Raw genomic sequence first — 14269 nt, forward strand, 5'->3', positions numbered from 1 at the left:
TGAAAGCTGCTTGTGATTTGATTAGTAATTTCCAGGTATGATTAACATCAATATATACTCAAAAAACATTCATTCTTTTACCTGGTAGGAAATATTTCTCTGGTCTTCTTATTGTCTCACTTAAAATACACTCTGAGCTTCAATTACTGTCTCAGCTTCAAGATGTCTGATGATCGAAAGGTCATGATGGAGGCTAACATGGATGTTGAGGCTGAAACGAGTGGTAAAGGTTGTCTTCAGAACTTAAACTGGTATTAATATTTATATTTATTTTGAGTGATTTCTGTCCTCTCTCATCATTGCTGTACTCTCGTGATCACCTCAGCTGTTATGTCACAAACTAATAATGTGGAGGTGGGTGTGCAAGCCTGCATTCCCATTCCTTATAAAGACGCCAAACAAACACCTGCATCTCTCCCTGGTTCCAGCAGTCACTCGTCACTCACCTTGAGGGGAAATATCATGACTCTCTCTGCCTGAATTATCCAAAGTTTTACACTGAGCTTTAAAGTGTAAAACTTTGTGTTCACCTCCGAACAGGGCAGAGTTTGATGATGTTGGGATGAGATGCGCTGTCCAGTTCATAGTATGGAGCTCTAACGCTGGTTTCAATGATGTGGCTAGGATGGTTGAACTTCAGAACACTTGAATCTTAAAATTTTCAAAAATGTTCATAGCGAAATAAAACTAAAAATTAACAGGACAAACTTGCACAACACAAATTTGACACCAAATTTCTTTGATTTAGGACAGTTGTTTACTCTGTACTTTCCTTTTTTGAAGTCCCTTCTCACCCTCCGCGGGTGGTCTCTCTTTCATCCTCTGAGCTCGGGTCCTCTACCAGAGGACTGGGAGCTTGAAGGTTCTCCTCCAGTATCTTGGCTGTGCCTAGAACTGCACATTTCTGGACTGAGATGTCTGATGTTGTTCCTGGGATCTGTTGGAGCCACTGCTCCAGTTTGGGGTGACTGCCCCGAGGGCCCCGATGACCTTAGGCACCACTGTGGTCTTTACCTTCCAGGCCTTCTCCAGTTCCTCTCTGAGGCCCTGGTATTTCTCCAGTTTCTCGTGCTCCTTTTTCCTGATGTTGTGGTCACTTGGTATTGCTACATCCACCACAACGGCTTTCCTCTGTTCTTTATCCACCACCACAATGTCCTGTTGGTTCTCCATTACCATCTTGTCTGTCTGGATCTGGAAGTCCCACAGGATCTTAGCTCGGTCATTCTCCACCACCTTTGGGGGTGTTCCCCACTTTGACCTCGGGGCTTCCAGTCCATATTCGGCACAGATGTTCCTGTACACCAGGGGTCCCCAAACTACGGCCCGCGGGCCGGATCCGGCCCGCCACGTCATTTGGTCCGGCCCCCTGAACAATGCCGGATCCTGCCCGCCTCCTCATACCAGAGTATTCAGTGTTTTTTTTTTTTCATATATTGTATTTTCCGGTTTATATGTGGATTTTTCTTCAACCACCAGGGGGGTTCTTGAGTAGATGTGAAACTAACTTTCCCTCAATGGAATATATACTAGTCAGTCCCAGTCACCGTTTCACTCACTGTTTTTTCCATTTGCATTCTGGGTAAAAATCTATCTAAAAGCGCGAATGTGTCGTCGCGCATCCCCTCCCCCTCCACTCGACAGTTTCAAAGACAGAACAGCTCTCCTCCTCCTCCTCCCCCCCCCGTCGACAAGAATTTTCTAAGGTTTCTTTCTCCAAAAACTAAGACCGGCCCCCGACCAGAGAAAGTAACAGCTATGTGGCCCTCGCAGGAAAAAGTTTGGGGACCCCTGCTGTACACTATGCCCGCCATTTGGTTATGTCGTTGGTTTTATATATATATATATATATATATATATATATATATATATATATATATATATATATATATATATATATATATATATATATATATATATATATATATATATATATATGTGTGTGTTTTTTTTTTAAATGATAGCAGAACAAATCAGCAGGAATGTTGTTAAATATTAGTGCCAATTTTGTTAAATTTGTTTAATGTGTGGGAGTTGGATCTTTGCTGACTTCTTGAAAGTTTCGTTGCCGACTTTACAAAGGCAGCAGCACCAAATGGAAATGTTTGCTCCATAAAATAGCACAAGTGTAGCATAAATATCATCAGCTTTAAGATTCGAAGAAGGTCACTGGGTAACTTGACTTGGATACAGCTTAGATTAAAGCATTGGTTGTGGTTGAGGGTATGGTTTAAGGTGATAGGTAGGTGGGTTCATACTTTTTAAAGCATTGTGTGTCAACATAAATCCTAGAACTCTAATGTTTTATTGCGTATAATTAGTATTTTCTGGTCAAATGAAACAGCACTCTGAATCCTAAAGGAGTTTTTATAAACAGGTTAGCACCTCATAAAATAATACCTGATTTTGTGCATGAAGGATTTGTCTTAGGGGTTGTAATTACAGCTCAATTGAACTTGGTAGATGAATGTTTTTGTCACAAATAGTCTGTGAATCCAAAGCACATCCTTTAGAAGGATGAAACAGAGGGCCTCCTTCGAGTGTCTCTTTGATCCGGTCTAATGAGACCTCAGGATGTTTACTCAGGAGTCTTCTCAAGTACAGATTGAATACACTCAGTTTTAACAAACCAAGCTATCAGTTTGAAGACACACAGCTGTGGGGATTTCCTCCGCTCCGGCAATCCCATCGTGGAGGTAGACCTTCTCTTTAGAGAGGAAAGCCAGATGAAACTCGTTGTTCTGCTGCACTCAGCTGATAGATTCTGTCATGTTCCAAGATGTGAAGGATGCAGAGAGCAGGCAGGAAGCAGGTTGATGGAAATCAATCTAAACTTTAATCACAGACGATGGAGCAGGGCAGGAAATCCAGGAAGTTGAGGTAGATTCACAGATGAAGGCCTGAAGCATTAGAACAGCAGCCAAAGCAAACATACTAGGCCAGCAGCCAAAACGGGAAGAACGGATCCTAATGCAGACACTGGTGGTTTTAACAGCAGGACTCAGGTGTGAGGTCTAGCAGTAAAAAACCAACTAGAGCATACAAACAAAATCAGACATGAAGTCATTACTATAGGAAACAAAGTTTAGATTTATGGCCCAAACCGAAACCCCTGGCTTTGGTTTGACAGCAGAGAAAGTCAAACTAGAATGCACAATGTAAACCGTTAATCTACTCATTGTAGTGTAAACAGAGGAGTAGATAGTTGAGGAAAAAAAGAAAAAAGCCAATGAGACTGTAACAAGAGTAGTGCACTGCATGGACATGCAACTCCACCCTGCTTTGCTGGAGAGATGGGCTCCTATCAGTCATTTGCTTCTGATAAATTACCTGGAAGATGTTCAACAAAAATCTTAATTAAAATAATATATTGGATCCACTTGGGGCTTGAGCCTCTAATTAAAGTTACACAAAAGGCTTATGGATTTGAGCCCAATCAGAACTCTATGGTGAAACCCAAAAAATAAAACTACCAAGAGTTCTGATGATGAACCCAGACTACAACACCCTGAGAACATTTTTGTAGGCCTATTGCAGTAATCAGTCAGTCAGTCAGTCAGTCAGTCAGTCAGTCAGTCAGTCAGTCAGTCAGTCAGTCAGTCAGTCAGTCAGTCAGTCAGTCAGTCAGTCAGTCAGTCAAATGATAAATTAAAATGAGCTCTATAATTTCCATTTGCATGATTTATTGTTTTTCTCTTTTCTCTCTTTCTACCAAAAACTGGATGACTAAAGTCTTCAATCTGGTGTTTTGGTCTCAGCTAAACCTTGTTTTGAAGCACAATTTTGTTTACAGAGACTTCATAATTCATTTTGTTTGTTGTTCTTTAGAATTGAAAGTTTATTGATCTTTCAGAATTACATTGTATTATATTACTCTCAACACAACAATATTATTGTTTACCGCCATAACATCCGGAACAATTTCTTGTCCAGCAAAATTTGCTAGTGACAGATTGACACATGTACACAGATCACAGGAGAGCAGAAGAAATCCACAGTGGCGCTACATGTTAGCTGCTGAATTTATTTTCCAAAAGGAAAAACATTCTACAAGTAACAAGCCTTCATATACCGTTTCACGTGCTGAGGCATGCATTGGGTCTTAATCAAGTCTTTGAAACTGAGAATTGGAAAATGTAATTCGATAGCGGTAATCAAATTTATTTAATTCAATCTGCATTCTGGGTTAATTGTCCACCATCCTGTGGGCAGCTGTGGCTCAGAAGGTACATGTTCTGCAGCTTCAGAGTGAGTGTGGCGTCTGTTGCCTCCTTGTTTCACAGTGACATCAGCAGAAGACTGACAGGGGAGTTATTGCCTCTACAAGGAGGCCATTCACAATTCATGGTGCACTAAGGAAATGTGAAAACATTATTAAGTTTTGGAAGTTGCTGAAGTAAAAAAAAAACAAACAAAAAAAACCGCTCTTTCTCATCAAGTGAAGTCACGTTTGAAGGTGAGCCTTATAGACTTTACGTCTTCATTTGAAACTTATTTTGCTGTAAAGCAGGAAGGAGTTCTTGCATTGTGCCAACAAACTAACTGAATAAAGACTTTTCATCAGTTGCAGAAGCACTAAAAAAGATTTCCCAACTTTTAAATAGTTTTTCAGGCAACAATATGGTTGATTTATAAAAAAACAAACAGTCAAAAAACATGTTTGTGGTTCAGGAATATCTTGACACAGAGAAAGCCACATTTATAGGCCATGTCTAGTATTTGTCTGTGTGGCAACTCTTCTGGAATGGATTTGCTTGACATTCCTCTCAAGGCCTGTTACCTATCACACTTCTTCTTTCCACTCAATTTTCTGTGAATTTGCTTGGATACAGAACTTTGTGAACAGCCAGCTTCTTCAGCAATGACCTTGTGTGTCTGACTGTCTTCAGGACGTCTGTCCAGTCCTACTGACCTGGAGTGAGAGACTCTTGGAATATATCACTCTGTGTGTGATGATTCTGGAGATTAGGGCAGTTGGTGATAGGCCCACCAACTGCCCTGGGCCTGTTCTGTTCTGCTGCTATATCTACCCGCAGAATAATCTTAGAGTTGTTTGGGTTTGAAATGGAAAAGAGTTGGATCAGCCATCCATCCGTCTGTCCGTTGGTAGTTTGAAGTACACGCTTCATAAGGACTCCACAAATGCCAAAATCAGAGTGAGTTGTTGATGACTCACTCATCAACAACTCAATATATATGAGAATATTCTCAATCTGATCTAGCACAAGTTTCCATTTAGAGCATTTAACATGCTGGTGTGTTCATGTTTTGTGAATTACAGGTTGCTTTGAACTAATGGGTGTTTACACTGGACTTACTATGTTTCTCTATGTGGTGCTTTGCTCAGATCATTTTGTTCCCATTAAAGGCTTATAAAAAGTTCTTGGAGCCTAATCTTCTCCTTCCTTCCTTCCTGCGCTCACTCAGGAAAACAGGAGGAGAAGTAGAGGCTATTTTTGTTGTAATTATATTTTTGTCAGTGTGTTTTAATGAAATAAACCAGTCATGAAAGTAATAATTTAACTAGTAATCCCATCGGGAGTGCGCTCTTAGTTTCTGTAATGTTGTGGAAGCATTTAACTCACTAAGTCTTCCTACAGCCGTCGGTCATTTCTTAAAAAGCAGGCAGACTGAGAGGTTCCTAAGGAAAAACGCTTCACAACAATCACAACATTTCACCTGATTACACTCCAGCATCTCCTTTATGCTGTCATGGAGTCTGAAGGTTTAATAAATGATGTTAACTGTTGACTCATCAGTTATAGTTTCATCTTAAACTGCAACAGATTCTTTGGGCATTCTTTAATGTTCTGTCCTAACTTGTCCGAATCCATAAATGATTCTGCAGGTTGTGGAAAACAGTCGAATGATGAATTATTCTGACATTAAAACGCATAGACTTTGGATAAAATGTATCAGGCTGCAAAATTATTACATGCAATCTATATAAACATACTAAACTATGATAGATTCTGTCTGTTCATCCTAAAGTGAAAGAGAGTTTGTTATTTAAGCACAACTAACGGAAACACCCAACTTTAGCTTCTCATAAGGAAACCTCCTTTCTGCCTCGTTTTCAGGCCACTACTTTTTCCTTCCTTTAGCTCAGATTAGAAACCGGTTTCCTGTCCAGTTGGTTGGTTCAAGGCTTCTAAATGTGTTTCCTGCAGCAGATAAGATTAGCTCCCCCTGTATGTTTCAGCTTGTTATATGAACCCCCGTAACACACAGGATGGACAGTGATAACAGTAGAGATGATTTGAAGAGACAAGATGGCGCCTGTTCAAAGGATCTTCTGTTAAAGTTACCTCACTCAAATAAAGCCTAAAGTTACAAGGAAATTTAGGTTAATAAATCATGTATTTAAGAGTTTCATGCTTGTCCTGCAGACAGAGAAGAAAAAGAAAGGAAGCTGACTGAAGCTATTTTATTAAAGTTGAGTTACAGCAATAAAAACGTGACGATTTACTAAATGATGTTCCATGATTTTATGATTTTAGATTACTGATTGTAAATCAGGCGGATAGATCACATCACAGACTCTACATCTTCAAAACTCTGCTGCCCTCGTAAATCATGCAGTTATCTTCTATATCTGTAGATCAGTCAGCCCAAAAGGAAACGTTTGTGTGGAGCATTACAGGCAACGTTTCAATTAGTGAGAACAATTGAAATGTTGTTCATTCCATGTACATTCCATGTCTAAGTCAACAAATTCATACAATGGATAAAAAAGAAATCAAAAACAGAATCATCAGAAGTATCAGCTCCTCTAAGTATTACTGTTACATTCACAAATCTGAATCTTTAACTCTCTTTAGTTTTACAGTTGCACACCAAGCTGCCGGTGCATTTCAATAAACCTACCACACATTTAGTACAGCAAGTAATCCTGCTTTTGATAAAGAATATTTGATAACACTGTATTTAATGAGGTGTGCATAAGACTGACATGACACTGTCATAAACATGAAATAGGTTTGATGAATGTTTTTAATGCAAAGTTGACAATTTTAATGGACTTTTAATGCAACTTTAAAGCATTAAAAGTGTCATTCCTTATCGAATGACACTTCATGACAACAATCACAAAGATTCATGAAGACTCCTTCATCTTCATGACAGGTGTTATGTCATGTTTATGACAGTGTCATGTCAGTCTTATGCACACCCTGACAAATAAAGTTACTGAATATTTTACCTGTATATAGGCGTTAATCACCTTATATTATCTAAGATACCCAAGACGAGAAATGTTGAGAAGAGATGGAACAGTCAGCCCTGAGCAAGAGCCTTAGTCTACTTATGGTGCATTCCCACCAGCTCTGTTCAATCCACTGTAATCCAATTCTAGTTTGTTGGACTAGAAAGTTTGCTTTGTTTGGGGAGGTGTGAAAGCAAACTGGTCTGCCGACAAACCAAGGTCTAGTTTTGGTTGAAGTGAACTCTGGGCCGGTTCCAATGGATATGTGAACACTAAGCGGACCAGAGACTGCTTCAGAAGCAGGAATCAGGCCATAGCGCAGTGCATTCTGGGTAAATACAGCCAAAAAGCATGAACACTAATTCGTGATGGGGTACAGGGAGAGCCTTTGCTGTCTGTCCACTGGCGAAAACCAGTTGTGTTAGCTGCATGGCTGACGTCCAGGGAGTAACCTTGTTGAAAATGCCAATAGCGGCGGTTAGAGGAGCAAAGCAGCTGTAGTTCCAGGGCAGCCTGTTTGGAGCCGTCTTCTCTGTGAGGATGGTGGAGGTAGTGCTGGTTCTTCATTCCTGCAGAATTTCAAATAAGCTAGGTTCAAGTCTTACTCTTTGGCCGGAATACAGTCACTGATTACCCAGGCAGTTAACTCAAATATATCTTAAGCACTATTCTGTAAAAGATAAGAAATTGTGACATCATTAGAACATCTTGTAAAGGCACAGAAAACATTGAACAGCTGAAGAAGGATTGAAAAGTTCTCCTGTCTGGATATAAACTAAAGTCAGTAACCGCTGCAGGCCCCTTCTGTACCTGCAGCGCATCTTCTTACGGCCTGGGCTTTGAGCCCCGTAAAGAGCAGTCGGCCCTCACAGCACAGTATTTGTTGGATAAATAGTCCTTACAGTGTAGCAAATATAACTTTGGCCACACACACACACGCACACACGCGTGTGCGCACACACACACACACACACACACACACAGAGGAATGTAAAGCTCTCATTTCCTCACACACAGGAGTCAATTAAAAATGAGTCGGCCCCTACAGCTGAAAGTGATAGCTGACACTTCCTGTTGATGTGAAGTAAAGGTTTCAGTGATAAACAGTAAATTAAGTGATATTCTAGCAACTACAAAAAAAATCTCCAAGAAGCAAATTACTTGGCTGTAAAAACAGGATAATAACTAGAATAGGTTTATCTTGTTAGCTGTTCATTGCTAAGATAGTTTGGTTGAACCTGTAAAGGAAAGCTTGACAAGGGCAGTGAGATTTTTTTAAGGTTTGGTTTTGAACACAGTTGTTTTCTTATATTTGTATTTTGAAATAATTTATAATAATTTTGGACTGCACAGTGGCTCAGTTGGTAGCTCTGTTGTCTAGCAGCAAGAAGGTCCTGGGTTTGATTCCCGGCCCGGGGTCTTGCTGCATGGAGTTTGCATGTTCTCCCTGTGCATGGTGGGTTCTCTCCGGGTACTCCGGCTTCCTCCCACAGTTCAAAAACATGACTGTCAGGTTAACTGGTCTCTTTAAATTTCTCTCTAAATGTTGCCCTGCGACAGACTGGCGACCTGTCCAGGGTGACCCTGCTTCTTGCCCAGAACGTTAGCTGGAGATGGGCACTAGCAACCCTCCTGACCCCACTAAGGACAAGGGTGTTAGAAAATGGATGCAAATAATTTATTTCAAACATGTTTTAGAAAAGCAAACAAGTAGCCAGAAGAACAGGAGAAAATAAAACATCCGTACAGTACAGAGAATGAAACAATTAGCTTGCGCTATGGAGCAGAATGCACTGCTGGCCTGCTTTGTTCTGTGGTATTCATCTGTATGGTCAATTTTTATGCTAAAGAACAAACTCGTGCATAATTTGTTGTATAAAAGCAAAATGATTACAAACTGACTCACCACAGAACAAAGCAGATTTACCAACACATTATAATGCACAGATATAGACATCTACATGGATCTATTGACTGAATAGAACTGCACAATATAGCTAATTGCAATATTAGTCTGTGCAATGTCACATTTTCCTGCAGCTTGCTGTCTCAGAGTTGTGTGGAGCAGGTTGCGACTCTAGGGGGAGCTATTTGAGGTCTGATAAATGCTGACTGGACCGCCAGGTCAGAAACTTTAAGATGTGAAAGGAAACTTTCTGTATTTGAATCTGAACCTGACTGATGGCTTTCATGGAAAATGATCAGAAGAATCCTGCCATACGGAGTAGCTGCTTCCTCCAGCCTATATCTGTCTCACACTGGGGGGCTATTCCAGTGGCAGGAGGGGCCGTTTATATTAGGTTTAGACAGAATGAATTATTAAGAACAGCTGCTATATGGACCAGAGTATTTATAATGAGCTGCTTGTGTCTAATAGTGAGAAACCCACCCAGGCAGAGCCCACTCCCACTCAGGATCTACTGCCAGCTGTTGAGGCCGCAATGTAAACTCAGACCAACATTTTAGAAGCTGAACTTCAAGAGCTTTAGATATGAATTTAGAGTACACCTGCATGTTGCAAAAGTATTTATTCCCTAAAAACTTTCATTTGTTTTATTTCATGTAACAGACTAACACAATGTAGAGCATCTCTTTGATGATACTTGGCCTCAGAGGACCTTTAGAGAACATTAGTGAACAAGCAGCATCATGGAGACCAAGGAGACTGTTGCTATGGAGAAGTTTAAACAAGGGTTAGTTCTACAACTATATCTGAACATGGAGAGAGGATGAACCAGCTGCAGACCCACCAACACATGGAGGCCCAGCTGAACGGGGAGAGGAGCAGCCAAAAGGACCGTGGTGACTCTGGAGGAGCTGCAAAGATCCACAGCCTTAAAAAGTCTTTTAAAATTAACGCCTTAAAATGTCTTGAATAATAAAAAAGTACATCAGCCTTAAATGCATCACAAATACTCACAGGTTTTAAAAGGGCAGTACTGTGTAAAATTTACTTTTGTGAGCTTTACATCATAATATGTTATTCCCTCATCAAAAATATACTTGGAAGGTTTCTTTGAAATCCTTTAATCACCATGGCAACCATTCAGGATGCAAAACTCCTGAGTGGACCTAGCCCCGCCTTCAGGAACGCAGCTCCTCCTCACAGCTGTAGCTTCCAAGTTTCCAAGTGCCTCACAGAGCAGCACTCCTCCACTCAGCTCCTTCAGACTAGCTGGCAGCAATTAGCAAACAGCTGATGGAACTGGAATCATTGTAGGAGCTACTTCTCAGGTTTGATAGAGGAGCCATGTTGTGATGACTTTCTGAAGGTGGAGTTTCAGAAACAGGAGGAGTTTTTAAAGAGACAGAGACCCAATTTCAAGGCGTTAAATTTATTTTGAGACATATTTTATATTATATACATAAAGCATTTTTATAACAACTTAAGGTGACATAGTTACGTGATTGTACTATAAAATGGCTGGAGAATACATACATACAATTTTGCCCTTTTACATTTTTTTGTGGGCACGACTATTTAATCTTGTATTCTCATATATATAGTTTTCTGTCTCGAGGCAGTTGAGGCTACCGCTAATGAGTGACTAACATAGCCTTGCTAGCTAGCTAGTTAGCTTTCTTATGTCCATCATGGCTAAGTGCAAACTAGGTAGGAAGAGGTTGGTCTTTGCCAGTGGCTCATTTCTGTTACCGACTCATATGATGCTGCGTTTTCATTCTGTGCCCAACAGTGTGGAACTCCGGTGGTTAAGACCGCAGAGAGCCATGTGGGAGCCACAAAGCTGCTGCCAAGGGCCTCAAAATGACCCCAGGAAGTCCACAGTTTTTACTGCTATGATTTTGTCTGTCACATGAAATCCAAATGAAACATGTTGGATGTTGTGAAACGCTCCAAGCAGCCTGAGACGTCTGCAGGAGCTGGAGCCAGGCCAGCGTCTCTGGACGGCCATGTCACGGCGTGTTAGGGGGAAAGTTAAGACAGTTTAATCAGGAAACCATTTTCTCCTGTTAGCAGGAAATGTGTCATCTTCTGACACACACTCCGACACACGCAGCCACGCCTCTCCACACACACACACACACAGTGATATGACATCCTGCCCAGTTGTATGTGTGTCACTGCAGACAGCTGTGCCTCCACACCAGGTAATGAACTGCTCTCTCCTTCCCGTTTTACTGTTTTTAATGGCTCCATGTTTTTCTGTCTTACCTGAGCTGCTGCTGTCCAGGCACTGCTGGACTTTCTGGACTCTAACAGGCTCATTATGAAAACTAGACTGCATTTGAGACAGTTGCCTTCTTCACTCAGGAAGCACAGCAAACTGACTGAACATTGCATAACTTTTAACGCCTCTCATTCTCTGCAAAAATAAGTATGCAATTATTTTTGACCGTCTAACTATTCCAATTAGGTTTTCTGCACATTTCATTTCTCACAAAGAAAAGCAAAACTGTACAGAAACTGAACAGAAAATGGTCAAAAACTGCTAATAGAAAAGAGCATATTTGACACTTTTCACTTTGCTCTGAATCCTGGATTGTTTCAGTTTTTAATTTAAACATAAAAATATGGATTTATTTTTCAGAGCTAGCCATTTGTAGCCAGAAGCAGTCATAAGATATTTTAACCCATAACTTCAAATAGATTCTAATCTGTTTACATAGTATAATTATTTCTTTTTTATGTTTAGATACAAGTTCAACTTTCGTACATCTAAAACAATGAAACACTTCCAGGCATAGAATTAAAGAAATAAGAAAGCATCTTTATTCATTCTAAGGAAAACATAAAGCAGCAAAGAGAAGTGGATTTCTTCCTTTGCCCTCTGAGATACCAGAATAACTTGCATTTGGTCAAAACACCCTGACATTTACACACACCACCTGCTTTCTTATTACAGCACCAATCATAATCCAGGTTCTGTTTGCGTTGAGCTGGAAAGCTTTATAATCCCTTCAGTCAAGGATCAGATTAGAATAATCTGAATCCCATCAGCTGTTAAAAATACCCAAACAATATCATTATCTTTCAGAATATGAAGGAATAAAAAACTCATTAATGCCTCTTGTTAGATTAGACAAAACTTCTAAACAAAGTTTAATGTACAGATATGAGTTGGTTTATTAAACGGATACTAACTGTATCAGTCAGTCTGAAAAAGCATTCTGTACTGCACGTTAAAAGAATGTTTAAAATCGTTTTTAAAAATCGGTCTCTCAGAAGCAGCTCGCTCAAGAACTTCTATGACTTCATGTATTTTTTTTTTTTTTTTTTAGAAATTGTGGGTTTAAGATGCACTTCTGGAGACTTTTGAGGTTGTTTTTGTCTGATAAATACCCCGTAATCTGCAGTGTGTGGTTTTGTATACTCGAGGCTGCATTAAAAAAAGACTTTATAGTTTACTAAAGATCGGTTTAAAAGACCAGTTCCAGTTTAGGGCAAACTAAACTAAACTAAATCAGTGGAAGTAAAGTCTAGTGGAGTAGTGTGGACTCCATGTTCCTATGAAAAATATCTTCTTGTAAAAATGATATTTGAATCCAAATCATCTTCATGTTGTCATGGTTTACCCAGCGGAAATGGGTGCCTATCATCACCTTACACTGCAAATATCAATCTGGACAATATTTATAAAGCAAAGGACTTCACCCTGTCCTGATCGTTAGCAGATGGTCTCATGTTGGACTCTAGAGTACTTTGGGACACAGAGTCATCCCACATGGTGTACTCTGTGGGGTCTTCTATGTGTTTTGGTCAAACATCTCTACTTTAGATTTGTTGCATTTAAAGGATGTCGTTGCAGAAGTCTTGAGCTTTAGTCAGATGCAACTCACAGCTTCCTGGTTTCTGGTCGTCTCTCTGAGCTTCGCACTCTGACGTTGGGCTGAGCCTGTTGGGATGTCCAGGCTGCTGTGTGGAATGATGACCAGATCAATGGCAGCAACAGTTGCTTCTTTCTCTGTGATCGCTGCTGATTTTTTTATGGTGCGGCGTTGTCATGGCGCTACAGAGCAGCCGACCGCAGAACTGTAACAGTTAATGAAGTGAAGTTGATTTGAAGCACCCGGATGATGCTTCCTGTCTGAAAGCTGAGGGAATAAGTAAAGGGGAACTTTTTACACACAGCCTCTCTCTGTCTGGGCTTCATCTTTGTTTTATAAATATTGTCAGTGTGAGGTTATGTCATTTATTACGGTGCTCTAGAGGATAGTTGTAAATAATTTTAGAACCAGATACAGACCAGATTGTTTTTTTTATGTCCTGGTGCATGGTCATAGGTGGAAATATGAGTCGCTTGGACGTTTCAGTGGATTTGAAAGACATTAATAGATTCATTCAGTGGAAAAACACAGGTCCACAGTCATCATGTGTTTCACCAAACTGTGATAAGTTTACTGTACATCAGACTTGTCCTGCTGAGAAACCTTTTAAGACTCTAAATGTAAGTTTCTGGAAATACTTGTTCACCTTCTAACAGATATTCTTCCAGAATGAACTCCATCCACCTTCCCATCAACACTGACCACATTCTTCTGCTCATGAAGAGAGTATTTTAGAGCATGATGTCAGTGTGTAGTGTTAAGTCTTACTCTGTGCATGTTGGACATAAAGAACAGACCACCGTGTACCAAATGTTTGCTGTGTCCTCTACATGGCAAACAGCAGGAATAGGACTGAACCACTAATGCTTCGTTTCCACTGAGCGTCAGATCGGTTTGATATTTTGTCTGTTTCCATTTTGAAACCATGTCATACAGCCGTTACTGCGCCCCCTTCAGTTGGAAGTTGATAAGTAAATGATATGATACAGTTAGAGGAGAGGTATTGGCATCCTCTGACTAGGTACAGAAAAATTTCATTGCTTACGACAAAGCAGTGAAGGTAGCGGTTATGACATGGTAGCGAATAACGATCGTTTGTCGCTGCTCTAGCATGATGTTACGCTAGGCGTTTGGGTTTAACTACGCCTGTCCAGTGGGAGTCCAGCTGGAGACACTGAGAACTGTGGAAAATCTCTCCTGAATATGCCATATATGGCATACTGACCTGCACTGACCCATACTGTACTGAACCGCACCATACTGCTCAGTGGAGACAAG

At 40.4% G+C, this 14269-nt stretch overlaps 1 protein-coding gene across 1 annotated transcript in view; it reads left to right on the top strand.

Annotated features, from left to right (window-relative positions):
- Nucleotides 1-14269, top strand: part of LOC106917916 (uncharacterized) — a 56683-nt gene that overhangs the window by 17892 nt on the left and 24522 nt on the right. The gene's annotated exons all lie outside the window — the stretch shown is intronic.

The sequence above is a fragment of the Poecilia mexicana genome, unplaced genomic scaffold (genome assembly GCF_051168715.1).
Source record: "Poecilia mexicana isolate PSO_F unplaced genomic scaffold, ASM5116871v1 scaffold_8, whole genome shotgun sequence".
NCBI classification, from domain to species: domain Eukaryota; kingdom Metazoa; phylum Chordata; class Actinopteri; order Cyprinodontiformes; family Poeciliidae; genus Poecilia; species Poecilia mexicana.